This window comes from Cervus elaphus, chromosome X (genome assembly GCF_910594005.1).
Source record: "Cervus elaphus chromosome X, mCerEla1.1, whole genome shotgun sequence".
Classification (NCBI taxonomy): Eukaryota; Metazoa; Chordata; class Mammalia; order Artiodactyla; family Cervidae; genus Cervus; species Cervus elaphus.
This window is the reverse complement of record NC_057848.1, coordinates 61,287,754-61,310,621: the sequence shown is the minus strand read 5'-3', so window position 1 is coordinate 61,310,621 and position 22,868 is coordinate 61,287,754. Positions and strand designations below refer to the sequence as shown.

General features: G+C 38.8%; 1 protein-coding gene across 1 annotated transcript in view; it reads right to left on the bottom strand.

Annotated features, from left to right (window-relative positions):
- The window catches only part of LOC122689818 (putative MAGE domain-containing protein MAGEA13P), a 71,024-nt gene extending 49,583 nt beyond the window's left edge, over positions 1-21,441 (bottom strand). Inside the window, exon 1 of the mRNA XM_043896573.1 lies at positions 21,321-21,441. The gene's annotated coding sequence lies outside the window, so the exon portion shown is untranslated. The remainder of the gene's footprint in view (positions 1-21,320) is intronic.
- Positions 21,442-22,868: the final 1,427 nt, after the last annotated feature.

Sequence of the window (22,868 nt, the reverse complement as noted above, 5' to 3'; positions counted from 1 at the left end):
GGCCTGGCGTGCTGCAATTCATGGGGTCGCAAAGAGTCAGACATGACTGAGCGACTGAACTAAACTGAACTGACCTTGGGAGTTTCTCTTTCAGTATCCTATCTTTTTGCCTTTTCATACTGTTCATGGGGTTCTCAAGGCAAGAATACTAAGTGGTTTGCCATTCCCTTCTCCAGTGGACCACATTCTGTCAGACATATTTCCACCATGACCCATCAGTCTTGGGTGGCCCCACACGACATGGCTTAGTTTCACTGAGTTAGTCAAGGCTGTGGTCCTTTGCTTCTTTGTGGTCCTTTGCATTTCTTTACCTCTCTCCAATCTTTATTTGTAAAAATCTGACCTCATCTTTGGGCTTTCATAAATGCCATCTCTCATGATTTTCTTAAACACTGCAAACTCATTTCATCCTCGAAATCTTCATATTTGCAGTTCCCTCTGACTGGAATGCTTTTCCCTGAGACACAGGCATGGATAACTCCTCTTCATTCAGGTGTCAGCTCAGTGCCATTCTGTAGCAAGAAAGGCCTCTCCCTAACTTAAATAGCAACCCTAGTGGATGAAGAATCTGCCTGCAATGCAGGAGACGCAGACAGATGCAGGTTCTATCTCTGGGTTGGGAAGATCCCCTGGAAGAGGAACTGGAAACCCACTCCAGTATTCTTGCCTGGGAAATCCCATGGACAGAGAAGCCTGGTGGGCTACAGTTTATGGAGTCACAAGAGTCGGACACAATTAAGCACGTGTGCGGCAACAGCATTGGTAGTCTCTCCTGCTACTCCATTTAATTTTTAAATCTTACCTGTTGCTATCTAAAATACTATCAAGACCTAAAATCACCCTACTTACTTGTTTTCATGTTGTCTCCCTCATTAGAAAGTAAATTCCAATAGGCTAGGAAATTCATTTATGTTTTACTACTCTATCTCAGAATGTAAAATAGTGGTTGACCTATAGAAGAGCTTCATAAATTTTTGCTGAAGGAAAGAAGAAAAAAATGGATATATTCTCTCATTGGGATGTCCTGTTCCCCTTCTCTGAATCCAGCTGCATTGTGCTTATCATTTTTTAAGATAAGTGCATTAATATTCTGCCTTTCATATGACAATAATAACTATGCCTTACTTACTTTTGATTTCTCCTATGATTTGTACCATCTAATACAGGGTCAATATATGCCCAATTGGACATGGTCAACAACTCTTGATACGTTCTTTATCATACCTATATATGAATAGGAGTTAAACCAGCATTTCAAATATGAAGGTATGTACGTATCTATCTGTGGTTTGAACAGAACTGCAAACCAAAGAGTATCAAATATAATGGGGGATATAAATCATATAAGAAGTAAACAAATATAGATATTCTTTAACTCATGATGGAATTATGTCCTGATAACCCATTGTAAATTGAAAATATCATAAATTGAAAATGCATTTAATACATCTAACCTACTGAACACTATAGCTTAGCATAGCTGACTTTAAACATACTCAGAACACTTACATTGGCCTGCACTTGGGCAAACCATCTAACACAAAGTCTGTTTTATAATGAACTGTTATATATTTCATGCAATTTATTGAATACTGTACTGAAAGTGAACAACAGAATGGTTGTGTGGGTACAGAATGGCTATAAGTATACGAGTTGAGATCACGTGGCTGATCAGGAGCTGCAGTGGGAGCCTCTGCCCAGCATCATGAAAGAGTATGGGCCCACGCAGTGCTAGCCTGGGAAAAGATCAAAATTCTAAGCACGATTTCTACTAAACGAGTTTTACTTTCATGCCATCATAATGTTGAACCATTGTAAACCAGGGACTGTCTGTAGACCCATATACTTAACAGTTCTTATTAAAGGTCGGTGTGATGGTTAAATTTATGTGTCAACTTGGAGGATGATTTTAAATGAGATTAACATTTAAATCAGTGAATTTTGGGTAAAGCCAATTGCCCTCTGTAATGTTGGTGGGCCTAATCCAGTCATTTCAAGGTGTAAGTAGTACAAAAAGACCAGCCTTCTTGAGCAGGAGGGAATATTCCCACAGAGTGCCTTTGGACTGGAACTGCAACATCAGCTCTCCTAGGTCTCAAGAGTGCTGGCCCACACTGCAGATTTAGACTTGCAAGCCTCCATAATCATGTAAGTAATCCTTTAAAGTCAATCTCTTTCTGTGCATATATACATGCACACAAACATCTTACTGGTTCTCTGGAGTACCCTAGTGAATACAGTAGCATTTAATTTATTTGCTCCACTCATTTCATTGGTGGCCAAATTCACTCTTTTGGCTCAAGATTTCTTGTTTTCCTGTGAAAATGAGAACCTCCCTGGAGGAGCAAATACCTGAAGTCTTACTAGGCATTTGTATTTCTGCAAATGACTCTCAAATCTATAATTCTTTAGAACAAGTTTTGACAAGAGAAGGGAAGCAAAGGAGAAACAAGGTTGACAGAGAGTGATCCTCCAAGTCTTGGCCCACTTTGTTAAATGGAGTTTGATAAAATATTGGCTGTAACCTGATTTAATCTATGAAAGAGGTTTTAGATATATTGTGCTTTACATCCAAAATGCTTAAAACTACAATTTCATCATTTGGACCTAGTCACAGCTAATACTTATACTAATTGACCAAACCATTACAGTTACTGCTTCCCAGAATAATGTAGTCTTTACACCCCAGAGAAAAGCCTAAGGACATCCAGGAAGAAGTCTTAGGCCATTAGAGTGATGGAACATTTATCAGGCTTTCACAGCGCACTACATTGGCTGGGACGCTCAGGAGACATACACTCTGCTTATACACAGCCTTATTTGAAAGGAAAATGGCAGAACTCTGCTAAATCACTCTCTATTAAAGAAGCAAATGAAAATTTTAATTCAGCTGATTGAATTCTATGAAGCTTGTCAATTTGAGGGGTGTATGTCCCTTGAGAGGAAAAAGTCTATTTGGCCTCATTCTGTAATGAGCAGGCTAAATGGGATCTTCTACTATGATGTAGTCTGAAATATTTGCTTTCCCAAATCTAGAGAGAGACCTTTGGCTGCCTAAAGCCCCTAACTGTGGCAGCCCACCTCATTCACCCTTCATGTTTCCCTCATCTTCCCTGGTTCCCACAATGAACATCTTTGCTTCCTGCTGCTAGAATTGAAATTCGTTTTTTAGGGGCAGATAATATGTGCATAAATTTAGAGTCAGGACAATTTAAATTTTCATTGAGGTTTTCTCCTCACTGTCTGTGAGCTCACAACACGCCCTCCAATCCATTTACCTCTCACCATCTCTCTTGCCACCACTCTGCACCTCACCCTCATCTCTCCTGTGAGCCACTGAAATATTCTAACTGGTCTTTTGGTCTCCGCTTCTAATTCTATGAAATTCTTTCTTCACAAAGCAGCCAGCTATCACCTTTTTAAATTGAAATTAGATCTTGATCAGTTCAGTTCAGTCGCTCAGTCATTCCGACTCTTTGCAACCCCATGGACTGCGGCCTGCCAGGCTTCCCTGTCCATCACCAACTCCCAGAGCTTGCTCAAACTCATGTCCGTTGAGTCGGTGATGCCATCCAACCATCTCATCCTCTGTCATCCTCTTCTCCGCCCACCTTCAATCTTTTCCAGCATCAGGGTCTTTTCTAATGAGTCGGTTCTTCACATCAGGTGGCCAAAGTATTAGAGTTTCAGCTTCAGCATCAGTCCTTCCAATGAATATTCAGGACTGATTTCCTTTAGGATGGACTGGTTGGATCTCCTTGCAGTCCAAGGGACTCTCAAAAGTCTTATCCAACACCACAGTTCAGAAGCATCAATTCTTCGGTGCTCAGCTTACTTTATAGAACAACTCTCACATCCATACATGACTACTGGAAAAATCATAGCTTTGACTAGACAGACCTTTGTTGGCAAAGTAATGTCTCTGCTTTTTAATATCTGGATGCTTCTCTGCTAAAAACCTTCCATGACTTCCCATTTCACTCAGAGCAAAATCCACAGTCCATCCATATAAACAAGCCCCTTTGGCATCTCCTATTCTGATACTTGCTCTGCCCATTCTCCAATTCTAACTCAAATTCAGATTCACTTCCTCTCTTTTCAAAGTCATTCTCCCCTTAGAGCTATTGCTATTCTTACTTCCTAAATAAACTCTGTCATGAAATCTTACACAGGGCAGCTGTTTTCCTCTTGTTTATTCTCAGCCCCTGTGTTTTCTTCTCAAAAGCAACTAAGTCTCCACCACTGTCTTTCACATAACCTTGTCTATTTTATTTTATTTGGCTGCACTGTGTGGCTTGTGGGATCTCTGTTCCTTGACCAGAAATTGAACCAGGGCCCTCAGGCAGTGAGAACTCAGAGTCTTAGCCATTGAACTGCCAGAGATTTTCCTCTGTTGTTCTTGTATAACTTGTAACGAAGTGAAATTTCTATTTGCTGTGTCTCTTGCTTCAGGAATGAAAGCTCTTTGTGAGGAGATACCAAATCTGTTTGCTCACTGCTGTATCTCCAAGGCCTTGAAGAGTATCTGGTATACAGTATGTACTCAGCAAATAACCACTTAGTAAATAAAAAAACAAATGATCTTCAGTAAGTGGTTAAGAGCTTAGGCCCTTAGAAACAGACTGCCAGGATTTGAATCCTGGTTCACTGCTTCCCTGATGGCTCAGACGGTAAAGAACCCACCTGCCAATGCAGGAGACCTGGGTTTGACCCCTGGGTTAGGAAGATCCTGTGGAGAAGGGAATGGCTACCCACTCCAGTATTCTGGCCTGGAGAATCCCATGGACAGAGGAGCCTGGAGGGCTACAGTCCTTGGGGTTGCAAAGAGTTGGACACCACTGAGCAGCTTTCTTTTTTTTTTTCCACTGCTCACCAGTCCAATGCCCTTGGGCAAGGTGCTTACCTTTTCCATGGCTTGGCTTTATCATCTTTAAAAATGGTAATATAAATAGAAGCTACTGTGTAAGGCTGATGGGATAATCAAATAAGTTAATATACATAAAGTACTTAAAACACTGGCTCATAGTATGTGGTATATAAGGGTTTCATCATTAATATCATTATTATTGCTGCTACTATTACTACTACTACTATAACCAACTAAATCATATGGTTCTGATGAAAATCAAATAAGTTAAAGGAGGTGGAAATAATTCCCCAACTATAATTTCTAAAGTATAGTTATTCTTAATAAAATATAGAGCACTATAGATATCTTAGAAATTGCTACTTCAGTTTATCATTGGAGTAATCTGTTGACCCTTAGGTTGTTTACATTTTAAAAGAGATTGCCAATCCAAATGGGCAAATAATAAGCAGTGAGGGATATGTGGCAGAAATAATTCTTGACAGAAGAAAATATCGTTCTTCACATTATACCACTGGTAATATCTGAGTTAAATAAGGCCACTTCTTAATATTGGCCCAACTGCTTTCTTTAGAATGCAAATTCAGAACATTACACAGATGTGATATATAGAAATATTTTAATGGAGAAATAGCTATTGCACAGTAAAAGACATGAACATATGTTTTTAGGTATCCGAGTATTGTTTCTAAATATGATTCATTATAAAGTCTTGTATTCATGAGTCTGTTATTTACAGACACTGACTAACATAGAGACAGAACTTTATAACTATTACACCTGAATGGACTTCCTTTGTACTGTGACTTATAAAAATATGTCTCGTGCAGTGGGGAAATTCTGGTGGACTACAGGTAACTTCTCAATATGGCTCAATATGACTAAATTCACTCAGTATGACTAAAGACAGAATGTTATTTCCCTGGTGCTGTATGACAAAGGACAATTTTCAAGATATATATGTATGTATGCCGGTAGCACCATGTGCCATGTGGGACCTTAGTTCCCCCACCAGGGATCAAGCCAGCACCCGCTGGATTGGAAGGCAGATTCTTAAACACTGGACCACTGGGGAGTCCCAACAGTGTATTTTTAAGTAGAATAGTAGTATAGGAAGAGTTGCAATTTTTGAGTCACAGGTCCACTATAATTTGGCAGTTTCATCATAGCTAAGATCATTTGCTGTGTTTGATGGAATCATAATACACTATTTTGGGTGTTCTTATCCTGTCTAATAAGATTTGGGAGTCAGTAGCAATAGAATTTGGGATCGAATGTTCTATGATGTAATGTTGTTCACGTATTTCTGGACTTAATTTGACTTGAGTCTGAGAGGAAAGTTAAAATCTTCCAGCTTTAGTCATTTCCAGTTTTACTTAATATTTTGAGTTTCAGTGTTTAAAAAAAAATGTGCACTGTCAAATGCTAAAGTGGACAACAGTAGATCCATATATAAAGAAAAACTTTCAATACCTTTGGACCATGAAATTTGTGCACCTTATTTTATGTCCTTGGATATATTCCAGTGTCTCCTAGCTTATAGTCTATGGGAACTTGAATAGAATTTGTATTTTACTGTTGTGTGAAAATTATACAAATCTTAATTATGTTGAATTGGTTCATAGTGCTTTTCAGGTCCACTATATCCTTCTACTTCTCTGTATATTCACTCTATTAGTTTTGAGAGCTTGATATTGAAACTCCAACTAAAAATATTAATTTATGTACTTGAAAAATAATTATAATATATAGTAGAACCATAAAGTCTCCTATAAATATGTTATTATGCTTTCATAATTTAAAACATGAAAAAGAAAGAGAAAAAAAAGTTCAAAGATTAGACATACATATAAATATGTACTGAAGCTAGAGAAACTGGCCTCCAGAAATTTTCCACCTTCTTTTTAAGTACTCTGCTACCAGAATATAGAAGTAAGACATTGATTTTAGAGTCAACTGACCTATACTTGGGTCCTGGATTTTCCACTCACTGGCTCAGTAACCCTGGGCAAGTAACTCCAACACTGAAACTCAATTTTTTTATCTATATGATGGGGAAGATAATGCCTACTTTTCAGGATAAATATGAGTTAATAATCCATATAAAATTCTTGACACCTAGTAGGTCCCTAATAAATAGCAGCTATTAAAGTTGCTTTAGCATTGAAAACCAATAAATATAAATCAGGACATTAACAGGAAGCTATATGATTATTTCAATAGATATAACAAAATCATTTGATTAAACTCAACCCTCTCTCATCATAAAAAATTCTCAGCTGACTAGGAATCCAAGGGAATTTCCCTGTAAGAGAAATGACATCTATCTAAAAATCTACAGGCAATGTGGTAGATTTTTCTGCAAAGTTGGCTACCTACAATTCTCACATTTATTTAAATGCATATTACTCCTCCCAAAAGGGGTGGGGCCTACTTTCTCTCCTTAAATTTAAGCTGGCACTGTGGCTTCTGTTGACCAATACATTTGGTATTATAAATGTTCCTGTGTGTCTTCTGGGCTAGACTTTAAGAGGCCTTACAGCTTCTGTTTTGGCTTGCTTGAAATGCTCTTATAGACCTGTAAGAAAGTCTTGCCGACTTACTGAAAGATGGGAGAAAATGTGCAGAGAAAGGCCCTGAGGTTTAATGAAGAAAGGCCCGGCTGCTCTAGCACCCCAGCTGAGCCTAATCCTGAACTGTATGTTATGGTGAAAGCATCCACATGAGTTATCCCAGGAAAAACTAGCAAAGGAAGCCCCTAGCTGATACACAGATTTGTGAGTAACAATAAATCAGTATGGTTTTTAGCCACTAAGTTTTGTGTTAGATTGTTATACAGTAATAGATAACATCACACTAGTGAAATATAGAATTCTTTTCTCCTAAGACCAAGGCAAGCATATTGATTCTCACCAGTTCTATTGACAGTGATCATAGATCCAAATGTAAAATTTATACATTTTCTAGAAGAACACTTAAGAGAATATATTTACAACCTTTTGGGTAAGTGAAGGTTGATTAAACCAGACACAAAAAGCACTAACTATCCACGAAAAAAATAATGTGATGCATTAAAAATTAAATATTCTGCTCTTTAAAGAAATAGTTAAAAAATAAACAATGGATAAATAAACTATGGTATGTCTGGACAACAGAATATTACTTAGTGCTAAAAAAGAAATGAACTATTATGTCACCAAAAGACATCAAGGAACCTTGAGGTGGTATAGTTGCTAAGTCGTGTATGTTTCTTGTGACCCCTATGGACTGTAGCCTGCTAGGCTCCTCTGTCCATGGGATTCTCCAAGCAAGCATACTGGAATGGGTTGTCATTTCCTTCTCCAGGGAATCTTCCCGACCCAGTAATTGAACCCAGGTCTCCTGTATTGCAGGCAGAATCTTTACTGACTGAGCTACGAGGGAAGATGCATATTAGTAAGTGAAAGAAGCCAAATTGGAAAGGTACCTACTGTTTGACTCCAACTATATGACATTCTGGAAAAGGCAAAACTGAGAGCAGTTATCAAGGGTTGGAGGGGGGAAGGAGGAAGAATAGGCAGAGCACTAAGGATTTTTAAGACAGTGAAACTACTCTATACAATGTTAAAATAAATGGTGGATGTGTGTTTGTGTGTGCCTGTGCTAAGTAGCTTCAGTCATGGGTGACTCTTTGCCACTCCATGGGCTGTAGCTCACTAGGCTCCTCTGTCCATGGGGTTTCCCAGGCAAGAATACTGGAATGGGTTGCCGTGTCCTCCTCCGGGGGATCTTCCAGACCCAGGGATTGAACGCACATCTCTTATGTCTACCTGCATTGGCAGGTGGGCTCTTTATGACTAGTGCCACCTGGGAAGCCCAAAATGGTAGATATGTGTCATTATAAATTTGTCCAAACTCATATAATGTACAACATCAAGAATGAAGCTAAATGTAAACTTTAGACTCCAGATGATAAGTATGTGTCAAAGTAGGTTCATCAGTTGTAACAAATGTACCGCTCTGGTGGGAGATGTTGATAATGCAGGAGTCATACAGTGGAATGCTAGATAGGGATTTTACAAAATGAACAGTAATATGCAACAATTTAGTTGATTTTCACTGAGCATTGAGTTAAAGAAGCCAGAAAAATAAAAAAGTAAACCATTTATATGATTCCATTTATATTATGTACAAAAACCAGAAAAATAAATCCATGGTAATAAAAATCCAAATATGGTTGTATTGGTGGCTCAGACAGTAAAGAATCCACCTGCCATGCAGGAGACCTGGGTTTGATCCCTGGGCTGGGAAGATCCCCTGGAGGAGGACATGGTAACCCACTCCAGTATTCTTGCCTGGAGAATCCCCATGGACAGAAGAATCTGGCAGGTTACAGTCCATGGGGTCACAAAGAGCCAGACACCACTGAGCGACTAAGCACAGCACAGGAATTGAGTGGGAAGGGGAAGAAGGGTACTTTCTGAGGTGATGGGCATAGTCGGTGTTCTTCATCATGTAATAATTACACAGGTATTTGTAACTATCAAATTTAATCCAATGGTATGCTTAAAATATGTGCATTTACTATATGTGAATTTTACAATAACAGAAAAGGCCAAAGGTAAATAAGGGAAATTGTGATTGTTGGAGGCATGATTATTTTTATTTTCACACAGTGCTGAAGTTATAACCTAAGTATCCTTTGTCTTTACGATACTTACTGTGTCATTCCATATAGGCCTATCACACACACAAACACACACACACACAATGAAGAAAGCTATCAACTCCATATTTCGTGGGTTTGCTTCCAACCTTCATCTTAACAAAATTCTCATTTCACTAATACTGCCATTTCAAATGGTTTTTGTGGCGGAATATAACTGTATTTAAAAGTGATGCATAACAGTCTTTTTAGGTCCGGGATTATGGCATAATTGTATTTGTGTTGAGTGTAAACAACTAGTTGGGTTATATCAGGCATGTTACTTCACCTCCCTAAGCCTTGGTTTCCTCACTTGTATGAAAAGGGTTGATTGCTAATATTCTATAGTATTTCTACAAAATAAATTAAATATTTGACTAGGAATTTAACAGGGGGGCACAAAGGAACACATACATTTGGGGCACTAGACTGTGGGAAGCCACTGAAGGCAGTTTTTGCCAACCCTAACTTGGAGGTGACTTGTAGAGAAAGAGGGAACAAAAATATGACATTGCCCTTGGACACCCCTTCTTGGACAAAAATATGACATTGCCCTTGGACAACCCCTTCATATGGGTTGCTAAAGAGATGAGGGAATTCAAGTGAACTACTATAAACTATCTCCTTTATTTTAACATCATCAATACTTGGATACTTAGGAGGAGATTCAAGTTGGACATTAACCAGACCCACTCATTTTCTGCAATGGTTTGAGGGTCACAGTAATAGAGATTCAGTTATTTTAAGCTATAACTGAGTTCTATGTTGTTACCACTATTTACTTCCCACATACACAAATACTTAAGAAGAACAAGCAAACCAGAAGTGAACAAGAATAATAAGCACATTTAAGTGAACAAGGAAGATAAGCACAATATCACCTCCACGTGATTGCCCTTAGTTTAATTCTTCTCCAGATAATGCGAAAGGACAAAGGAGGGGTACATGTTAGGTATGTGTGTGTATAGGGGCAGTTTAAGTAACAATGCCTGATGCTGCTTGAACTGATTTTTCTGAACTGTTTGCATTCATGTTTACCTTCAATTATGGTTTCTTTAGTGTTGGTCCTTTTTATAGCATTGTAGTATATGCTTTAGATTCAATTAAATTTCATAGAATGTATAAAATATTATTTAATCAATCCTACAATTTAATTCCTAATTAAGAGTCTCTTCACAGCCTGTGATTTTCAGGTAATCAGTCTGTAATTCACCAAGAATCTTCACAGAGCCCGCAGCACTGGGCTGGCTCTTGAAGGTCCATAATCAAGGTTAATGAGGTCTCCATCCTTAAAGAACTCACAGCTTGAAGTAAAAGGTGGCTCTTTGTCTACATATATTTGGAGGAGAATTCTACTATCTAACCAGCACATAAAACATAATTTTGCACATGGACTTGGGAAAACTGGTTGCCGACACCAGCATTGGCATCTGCAAATCCTTTTTTTTGTTTGTCTTTGATATTTGGCTACTGCTAGGGACTACTGGCACTTGGGTTTACGGTGGGATAGGAAAGTGAAAAGCTAGGGAATGTGGCTTGAAATGTTGATCCTAAACACATCTGTCTATGACATCTAGATAGATTAATGAATGAAAAGTAGGTTTATTTGAATGATTTTGATAAGTGCTTTCAGTTGATCATGAAGACAAAATCAGATCAAACCAATTTCAGGGAAATAACCCACATGCTACATAGTTAGAAATGGCTACACAACTTAAACCAATATTAAAAGGATCCTCCAAGGAATTATGAGGAGGAAAAAGAAACTTAGTCCAGTTTATGGTGTAAAATGACATTTGCATTTCTAGTTTTCAAGATCTCAGGAAAATCAAAGCAGAAAGCTAGCTCCTTAGCTACATCAAGGGAAAGACTGAGGAAAAGTACGATCAAGGCAGAGCCATCTGTGGCAATTTAATGATGATTTCAGGCTTCTACTGAAAACACACTTAATAAGAAATTAAGAGCTAAAGGGAAGACAATTTCAAAGGGATTTGCACATTGAAGAAAATATCTGTGTATATAGATACAAGTAACTGTTGATTAGATTTTAATTATCTTGAAACAGGATGTCTTGGTGGAGTTGGGAAGACCTAACAAAACAAACTTCAATAAGGCCTTTGTTCTTATTTGGGGCAAATAAAAAAATCACTTCCCTACCTCTTATTTGATATCTCTGTCATATTAGGCAAAAATGAAGAGACTCAGCTGAAAAAAAGAAGAAGTTGTAGACATTTTAAACTCAGCTATACCAAATCATTTGCTGAAAGTGTTTTTAGTATATTAGTGTATGAATGGGAGGAGGCAATGGCACCCCACTCCAGTACTCTTGCCTGGAAAATCCCATGGATGAAGGAGCCTGGTAGGCTGCAGTCCATGGGGTCGCTAAGAGTCGGACACGACTGAGCGACTTCACTTTCATTTTTCACTTTCATGCATTGGAGAAGGAAATGGCAACCCACTCCAGTGTTCTTGCCTGGGGAATCCCAGGGATGGGGGAGACTGATGGGCTGCCGTCTATGGGGTCCCACAGAGTCGGACACGACTGAAGTGACTTAGCAGCAGCAGCAGTGTATGAATGAAAATGCTGGTGTTCTCTGATTTTGAGAAGTTTGGCCCTAATACTTAGTGAGATGGGACTTGCCCTGAGTCAGATGCACACAATGCCCTACGGCCTGCGGAGAGTAGTCCGGAACTCTGGGAACTCTGTGATCAAGGTTATAGTCCTCTCCTACTTTTGGAAGTAGATAACTCCAAGAATGATACAAAATAGGACAGAGTGGCCTGGTAATTTCAGAGAATTCTCTTTTCTGTCGCCAATTGAAGTGAACAAAATAGTAACTCTATGAGTCAGAAATGAGATAGAACCTTTCCTTAGAACACAGAAAAATTAGTCAAAATAATTTCCCTGGGGAAAATCTTACTTCTGCTAGTAATATCAATAATACTGTGGTCAAGAAGCCTAACACTGAGCTGCTTATTTAATATACTCAACAAGTGATATATTACAATAAAACAAAAATTAATATTCTGATTCAGTTAGCAGCTATTCACTGGGGAACCTTTCAAATTTGATTGGTGCTGTCACCTTTCATTAATGATTTTACTAAGTACCCCAGGGGCATGGTTATGATTTTTTAAAATCAATGTCTACACTTTAGGTGCTTCCCAGGTGGTTCAGTGGTAAAGAATCTGCCTGTCAATATAGGAGACTTGAGCTTGATCCCTGGGTCGGGAAGATCCCCTGGAGAAGGGATTGGCTAACCACTCCAATACTCTTGCCTGGGAAATCCCATGGACAGAGGTGCTTGTTTGCAAATTCTAGTATGAGAGGGTAACAACTTGGATTCCTATGACCGGATCAGCCTCTTTTTTATGTCTGTGCCAAGTAGTAAGGGAGAAAGTGAATCCACATCCATCCAGTCATCCATGGGGTGACAATGGTGTAACAACTAGTGCTCTCACATTCCCTTAGAAATGGTTAAGTTAGAGGAATGAGGGGATGGTTAGTTAGCTCTTAGCTGTAAGAAGTTCTAGGCTAAATCCTTCTGCCTCTGTAGCATTTGGGTAGCCATAAATAAAGACTTTCTGATTATCAAGGGATGTTGGAGAAAAGCAGTCATTAAAATAAAAGGCAGACAGCATGAATACATGGGATCAGTCACTAAATCTACCTCTTCTCAAATATGTGCTGGACTGATGCTTAAAATGTCTGCTCTGATGCATGGCAGGGGGTTTGACTGCACCAGACTAATCCTTCAACTGAATGTCTTTTGGCACAGGAATCCCTTAGTGAATAAAATACAGTAAAGGTCCATGAGCAAGAGTGAACTGAAGGCCACAACATATGAAGAGTCCAAAAATGTTCAGAGTGTCCCTGCTTCACCCAAGTCTTGGTCATTTGATAAAATTCTGAAATTTATGGAACTTCTCACTAGCATCAGCATTGCTCAATGATTAAAGCCCCAGAGTGAAGTCAGCCAATTGGAATGATTTCTGTACATCACAGAGCTGTGGCACCCATCCTCATTTTAGGATCAGAGGTATTTCACAGGTTTAAAGTAGCAGATTAGCTTGTTTGGGGAAATAGTTGATGAAACTGCTCTTTGTTCAGCTGTAAAAAATAAAAAAAGGATAACAACAGCACCTACCTCACAAAGTTATGGCATTAAAGAAATTATTATACATGTAATGCTTAAAACAGTGCCTAGCATGAAGTAAGCATTGAAAAGGCATTATCATCACCATTGCTATTGAAAGTGAAAGTGAAAGTGAAGTCGCCCAGTCATGTCTGACTCTTTGCGACCGCATGGACTGTAGCCTAGTGGCTCCCCTGTCCATGGGATTTTCCAGGCAATACTACTGGAGTGGATTGCCATTTCTTTCTCCAGGGGATCTTCCCAACCCAGGGATCAAACCCAGGTCTCCCGCATTGTAGACAGACGCTTTACGATCTGAACCACCAGGGAAGTCTGAAAATTGCTATTAAGATTATTTAATAAGGCTTCCCAGGTTTCTCAGTGGTAAAAAATCTGCCTGCCAATACAGGAGATGCAGGAGACCGAGGTTTGATCCCTGAATCAGGAAGATCCCCTGGAGAAGGGAATAGCAACTCACTCCAGTATTGTTGCCTGGATAATCCCATGGACAGAGGAGCCTGGCAGGCTACAGTCTATGGGGTCACAAAGAGTCGAACACGACTGAGCACGTACACACACATACACACACACACACACACACAGCCCATTCACACTTATTTTAGTAACTGTGATTTTGACCAAAATCACTTGACAAAAAATAAATTGCGCAAGTTCTGAACCCATTTCCTTCAAAGAATTTGCAATTAACTTTTATGGTCTTGGGAATCCTGTAACCACCTTCATGAGTGAGCACAAGGTTGCTTGCTGGACCACGAGAGGTCACATGGAAGATGTCTTCAGTCATGTTTCCCAGAAGACAGATTCTGCGATGGAGACTTTCAAACAGAAAGTTTACTGGGGAGTGCTATTAGCAACAACTATGAGGCAGGATACATGTACGATTGATCATGGGAAAGTTAGGCTGCAGCACAGTTGGAACAGAGGTCTCAGCTGATCCCTTAGGGAGCTCTGAAGCTGAGATGGCTCTTCAAAGTTGATTCACATTAAGGCAAAGGGGCTGGGCACTTTGATGTCTGCATCAACCAGTCATTGGATGAGGGCTGCCCTCAAGGAGGGAGTGTGATCTAGGGCTCGGTAGCTGCTTTTGGCATTATGGAGGTAGAGGTTCACCAGCAAGTTGTCAGCAGACAACACTTCTAGTCACTGTGGGAAAAATGTCTTGGCCTTAAAGAGGGGGATCTGGGTTGCATGTCATAGTATTCACTACAGAGGATGCCTAGGATGCCATCCCAGGTCATCCAGGTCCCACTCAACCGACTACCTGACCCCAGACACATCAATGAACCCAGCAGAGACAAAGCAAACCAGCCAAGATCAAAAAAATATCCTAGAAGACTAACAGAATCTTAAAAGATAAGAAATAGTTATGTATTTAAGCCATTAAGTTTTGAGGTAGTTAATTATGTAGTGATTGATAACTGATACAGAATATTACATTATATTACACTATAACAGTAATCATTAAAGGCTGTGAGTGTAAGATTAAAAGAGCTTCCCTGGGGCTCAGACAGTAAAGAATCTGCCTGCAATGCAGGAGACTCAAGTTCAATCCCTGGATCCCCTGGAGAAGGAAATGGCAACCCACTCCAGTGTTCTTGCCTGGAGAATTCCATGGACAGAGGAGCCTGGCAGGCTACAGTCCATGGGGTCACAAAGAGTCGGACACGACTCTGAGTGACTAACAGACACATAAGATTAAAGTGGTTCTAGTTGTAATGTTAATAACAGGTTCTACATAGTCTTTGCCAAGGGCATTAAAATCAACGTACATTTGAGATTAAAGCAGCAACTCAGATGCTACTGGTAGAAGCTGGGCTGTCACTATGCAGTACACCTCCCATGCCAAGAGGATGCCAATTGCCAGCACACGAGGTCGGCACACAGGGCTCTTGAGAAGGAACCAGCATACACTTCCGGGAATCAGTGTTCAAAGCATTTCTGTCATTGGGACAATACAATGACAGGGAGTTGTCAAAAGTTTTTCCCAAGGTATTATTTGAGAAACTGGGAACTTACAAAGGGGAATCAATGCCATTCTATTTAGAAATTGATATTATATATATAATTGAGATATATCTTATAAAAATTACTTATTTTTTTCATTTATTTTTATTAGTTGGAGGCTAATTACTTTACAATATTGTAGTGGTTTTTGTCATGCATTGACATGAATCAGCCATGGATTTACATGTATTCCCCATCCCTATCCCCCCTCCCACCTCCCTCTCTACCCGACTGGGAAAAATTATTTATTGAACAAACATAACTAGAAATCCCTTGGAAAAGGGAAAGGCAACTCACTCCAGTATTCTTGCCTGGAGAATTCCATGGACAGAGGATCCTGGCGGGCTACAGTCCATGAGGTCACAAGAATTGGACACAACTGAATCGACTTAGCATGCATGCATGTATGCCTTGCTCAGTGATAGAAAAGCTCCAGTAACTATACATTAGTGTAAGTTTGGAGAAGAATGGCATCCAAATAAAAAACCAAAAAAGTAGATGAGAGAAATTCAAAAACAGTGAAGAGGACAAGGAAGATGGCAAATAAAATGAGAATTCTTAAAATGCTTGATAATAGTGAAACCAAGACTTCCGTGCCACCCCAGGTGGCACAGTGGGTAAAGAATCTGCCTACCAATGCAGGAGACTCGGGTTGGATCCCTGGGTTGTGAAGATCCCCTGGAGGAAGAAATGGCACTCCGCTCCAGTATTCTTGCCTGGTGGGCTACAGTCCCTGGGGGTCGCAAAGAGTCAGACACAACTGAGCGACTAACACATCCTCCACCCCACACACATAACTAGAAAGAAAAAGAATCATCTACCAACCCTACCCTTCTATCAAATCCACTGTTTTCATTTTCTCATGTTCCATTTCAGTCCTTATCCATATTCATATCATGATTAAATGGTTTTAAATATAAGGTAGATTGAATTTTGTATTAGAGTAGGACTTTTCAAAGAAAATGATCAGAACTAGGACTTTTTTTTTACACAAAGCCTAAAATCCTTGAAAGTCAAATTCGATTAAGAGCTCTAGACTGAAGGGCTTCAAAAATTTCTCACTGTCAAAGAGTGGTTACGCTTTAGAGACCTAGGAGAGGATTCATTTCAGAAAGGAAGAAATTGAACCTACAAAGAGTGGGATGTGAAAGGTAAAAAAAGGAAGGAGGGACTGGGAAATTAAAATTCAACAAAGCTCGGATTGTATAAACCAGAACATGGCAAACTATGGCCTTGGGCCAAAAGCAGCCCACTGCCTACTTTTGTACCTATAGTTTTATAGAACCACAGTTACTCTCATTCTTTTACCTACTGTCTGTGGCCACTTTCATACTATAGCAGAACTGAGCTGTGACAAGGACTGAAAATATTTACTATCTCATCTTTACAGAACATGCTTGCTAACATCAAATCAAAGACTAATTATGTTAGTGAGTGATTTTGCTACAAACAGTTATATTAATGATGAATTTTAGGGTGATGTGATTAAAAAGAGGGTGGGACTATAATACTAGAAAACAAAAACATGGAAGATAGGAGAGGTGATATTGGAGTAATTCTATCATCTTTGTATTGCTTGGAAAGAGTTAGGAATAATGTCAGGCATGTATGTTAAAAATATAAGGATAAGACTTTTCATATACAATACAGCATGCATAGATTTCATATTGAAAGTTTAAAATAATTTCAAGTGACCCTTTAGGTTGATGATATAATAATTTGTCTCCCTCCCACCCTGTTAGCAACCATCAGGAGTCACTTAGCTGGCAGGTAGAGCTGGTGGGTTGGCAACCACTTCCTCTGCAAGTGGCATGATTGTTCCCTAGTCAACCTCACATAATTCTAAGTGATAAAAACTTGTGTGGGTAAAAATAGCCCCCACAAGAAAGTCAACTGTTGGTGACACATGTAGAAAATTTCTCCAAAATTTATTATTCTTAGCCATAAAACAGGAGTTTAAGGGGGAAAATTGTCTGTAATCTTAATATTTGTGAATTTTGAAAACTTAAAAAGTATATGTCCTTTATAAATGCAAACAAACTGCTTTATGTAACTGCAAAAAGTTCTGTACCCAATTGATTCAACAATTTTTGCTTGTACAGAAATATACTAAAGCAAAAATTTTGTGAATCAGTATTTGAACATTGTTATATTTATTGAAAATTATTGTTGTTACATTTAAATCATTTAGCATAAAGTAGATAAAAGCTAGTTAACCAAGTCTTACATTTCCCAACCAGTGATTTTAAGCTTTTATAAACAACCTAGTGTCATAAATTGGAATTTAATCCAAGGGAAATATTTGAGGCACCTTAATATAATTTAACTTACAGAAATCATAATTGCATTGTGAATCATTCTGGAACTTCAGCTTTATATTTTTTTATACACAATAAAACTCAGTAAAATAAACTGTTAACCTTCATATAATAGATATTTCTGAGTCTTTTAATGTACATTGTTCATTATTTTGTCCACAGGATTTTTCTATTTTTTACATTAAGTCAGTTATATATCTTTCAGAAGGTTAAGGATTCTATATTTTTTGTTGTTGGTATAATAATCCATCTGATGCAGACATTTTTAGAACTTCACAATATATAGCTCCACTGAATGGTGAGCTCCTCCAGGGAAAGAAATATTTCTTATTCATCTTTTTACCCTCATGATCTGACACATTGTGGGCACTTATTAAATGTTTATTGAATGTATCAGCTGGCAACATCTCATAACCCTCAATTCTTTCAGAACAAATTGCGGTTCTCTTCACAGGGTCCATGTATCTTCCTAGTCCTACTCTATTGTAAATATTTATCTCTTCTCTCCATTTTTTCCACGTACATCTCAATTACAAATTTAAAAAAAATCATCTATGTGCTCCCAGTTGCTAGCACTGGTACCAGTTTCTGACACAGAGTAGATGCTTAGGAAAACATTTTTGAACCGAATGGATCTCTGGAAGTCTTCAAAATGGTGGGTTTCAAATGGAGAGAAGATGGAAGAATTCGTCCTTTGTGATATTATCCCTCCCCTTTGATTCTTCTCAATATACCATGGGCTCCTTGATAGTAGGGTATGAGGCCTTGCCCTCCCTTTCTCCCTGGACCCACTACCTATATGCTCAGACACTGAACTGAATTGAACTCCCACCTCTAATCTTAGGTTTGACTTCATCATAGATTAACCTAGCCCAAACATTACAGTCAAATAGCTTCCTGGCTTGATTCAATAAATGCAATCAAATTCAAATCTTGAATGTCTGTAATAAATCTTAGAGTTTAAAGTGCCAGATTAGACTATTTTGCCTTAATTAGTTTAGCTTTCTTTGATTTGAACATGGCCCATTAATTTAAATTAAATAAGCAATTCAAAGCCTGTGGACAATAAATTAGACAAATGTAAATGTCAGGAACTGCAATCCCCTGGCTATATTTTACAGACAGTAAATATGTAAGACATCAGAACCAAATATTCCTTTTGATGATGATAATCAGATGTTCTTGATTGAGACTAAAACTGAGCCTTATTGTTTGTTTCACCAGAAACAAAGTGTCTAGTATGGGATGGTAAAGAGATTCTTAAACCATTGTCACAGACTGTCTCTTGAAAAATAGCATAACATGCAAGCAATTTGGTCATAACTTCTAAAACTGTTCTTGAAATAGGGCAAGTTTCACACACAGAAATAAGAAAATTTGTTGCCGGGATGTTTCTAGTGTCTGTGGATTTAAAAAATAAGTCTCAGTTTTAGTCTCAAAAAAGCTAAAATAGTTCTTTTTGTTGGATTTACCGATCAGCTCTGTGAAACAACCTCTCAACTGATTCAAATAACTCAGGTTTTGCTGTTATTGTCCACTACATTGACCATTTATCCAAATCACTAGTTGTGGAGGTTTTCTGTAGAAGAGGTTAAGTTCTGGCAAACTCTAGTGGGTGGAGGAAAGCAATGTCGTTAGCTTTGTAATGAAATAATGCCATTTGCAGCTACGTGGATGGACCTAGAGATTATCATACTAAATGAAGTAGGTCAGACAAAGACAAATACCGTATGATATCACTTATATGTGGAATCTAAAATATGATACAAGTGAACTTATGCACAAAATAGAAATAGACCCACAGACATAGAAAACAAATTTATGATAACCAGAAGGGAAAGGGAGGAGGAAGAATAAATTAGGAATTTGGGATTAACATATACACACTACTCTATAGAAAATAGACAAACAACGAGGTCCTACTCTATAGCCCAGGGAACTATATTTAATATAATAACATATAATGGAAAATAATATGAAAATGAATATATATGTGTAATTAAATCACTTTGAGATACATCAGAAACTAACATGACATTGCAAATCAACTATACTTCAATTTAAAAAAATACCATTCAGGGTTAAGACAGCAAAATCTCATTGTTCAAAAGTTCAAGCTCATTTGAGGGCTTCCATGGGCAAGTACATATACAGGCTTTACTCTACTATATAGATAATTGTTGCCACTAGCTCTCTGGTTGTTGTAGAGATTCTTTTGCCTGGGCAGCAGGTGCTAACCTGCAATACAGCAACCCATGTTCAAAGGGTTCTAGTTTCAAAGGTAGGGGGAAAATGTAGCCACAGAGAAGTCAATTTATGCTGTGAGTCCCTGGCAATATTAACACTTAAAATAACAGCTCTCTTCCCATCTGTGAATATTTTTTTGCATAAGAATCCACTGTTGGTTTTTTCTTTCTTTCAAGAAATAACCTGTGTTGAGAAAGGCACTGTGTCCAAGTGACAAAAACAGTTTCTAGGATGCATGGTCATCATAATTAAATAGTACATCTTGGACTTACTAGTGCACTATCAACCACTTAAAGCTGAAAACTGTTAAAACCTACATCCAGGTGAGACAGATATGTCTATCACAAATATGTTATATTTGTGAAATGTGTCATGAGTCTTGCCACGACTCTAGTGCAATTACATTTTAAGCACCAACAACTCCATAGCTCTTTAGGGACTCAAAGGTTACTCCCTTAAACACTAAACACATCTGACAGAAATATTCATATGAACGCTTCCATAACTAAGAGCTAGCACTGACTGGAACATGAGGATCTTGGGCGACAGTGAGGACAAGAATACCTCAGTGAACATAGGATGGTTATTAGAAAACCAGGAGCTTGTATGAAAAGACAGATAGGAAGAAACAAGAAAAGTTAGGGGCTTTATCAGCCAGGGTCCAAGCAGGAAGCAGATGGCACACTCTTCTTGGATAATATGAGAAAGAATTAGTATAGGGACTATTTACAAAAGTGTGGGAGGGTTTAGGAAGAGCAACACAGAATTGTGAAATACCCCAGGGATAACAATAGAGGAGCTGTTACCAACCCTAGGTTTGAAGAGGTAAAGGACAGAATGATTATTGGTACCAAGAAAGCACACAGAAATAGCTCAGACATATTGTGGGTTTGAATCGAGACCACTGCAATAAAACAAATATCGCCATAATGTGAGTCATTAATTTTTTTGGTTTCCCAGTGCATGTAACAGTTTGGTTTATGCCATATTGTAGCGATAGCATTACGTCTTTACGTCTAAAAAAAAAAAAAAATAGTACATACCTGTGTTAGGAAGTCAGGCGTGAGCAACGAGAGGTAGCTTAGCTGAAAAAGATTCAAGCTGGTCTTTAAAACCCACCTCAGACACGCCCCAGTGTGGCCCAGGAAAGCTCACAGATATGCTACAAAATAACCACAAGAGACTTTCCCACGTTTCCAACGCCAGCGCATGCGCCCTAGGCACACAGTGGATACAAACTAACCGCAGGGGCTTCTCCAACTCCCACACACGTGCTCTTGAGGCACAGCTGTGTCCTCAAAGGGTTCATAAATACTCTATACGTATGTACGTCTGATTATAACAGACTGAATTCTGGGAAAGACATGTGCAATAGAGCCTGTTGTTATGTAACTTGCAACTGTCAATAAAAACTGTCAGTCCACGCCCACCTAGATGGATATGTAACAGCCTTGTCTTGAAAACCCCTGTACCTCATCATTCTGATGCTGGTACCAGTGCCACTTTTGGTCTGGCCCACTCTCCCTTGAGGTGTTCTTTCTGTTCTTTCCTTAATAAACTTGTTTTTGCCACAGGAAAGACCTCAGATTCTTCTTTGTGTCCTTACCAAGAGCCGAGGCCCACAAGGGAGGGTCCCCTTCGACCCTCTCTATATCTGCTAACACCTCAATTAAAAATACTTACTTGCTTAAAAAAATGTTAACCATCATCTGAGTCTTCAGAGGGTTGTAATCTTTGTAGTGGAAGAGGATCTTGCTTTGATATTGATGGCTGCTGACCAATCAGAGTGGTGGTTGCAGAAGTTTGGAGTGGCTGTGGCAATTTCTTAAAATAGGACAACAGTGAGGTTTGCTGTATTGATTGATTATTCCTTTCACAAAAGATTTCTCTGTAGTGTGCAACACTGTTTGATGGCATTTTACCCACAGTAGAACTTCTTTGAAAATCAGAGTCAATCCTCTCAAAACCTGCTGCTGCTTTATCAACTAAGTCTATGTAATATTTGAAATCCTTTGTTGTTATTCAACAAACTCTATAGCATCTTTATCAGGAGTAGTTACAACCTCAAGAAACCCCTTTCTTTGCTCATTCTTAAGAAGCAACTTCTCATCCTTTAAAGTTTTACCATGAGCTTGCAGCAATTCAGTCATATCTTCAGGCTCTACTTCTAATAGTTCTTTTGCTATTTCCATGGCATCTGCATGACTCCTTCCACTAAAGTCTTGAACCCCACAGAGTCATCCATGTGGGTTGGAATCAACTTCAAACTCAAACTCATGTGGGCAGGAGGAGAAGGGGGTGACAGAGGATGAGATGGTTGGATGTCATCATCGAATCAATGGACATGAGTTTGAGCAAGCTCCGGGAGATAGTGAAGGATGGGGAAGCCTGGTGTGCTGCAGTCTATGGGATCACAAAGAGTCGGACATGACTTAGCAACTGAACAATAACAACTCTAGCTATGAAAGTCTTACATGGCATCTTCTTCCAATAGAAGGCTGTTTCATTTCATTGAAAAAGTGTTGTTTAGTGTAGCCACCTTCGTTAGTTATTTTAACCAGATCTTCTGGATAACTTGCTGCAGCTTCTAC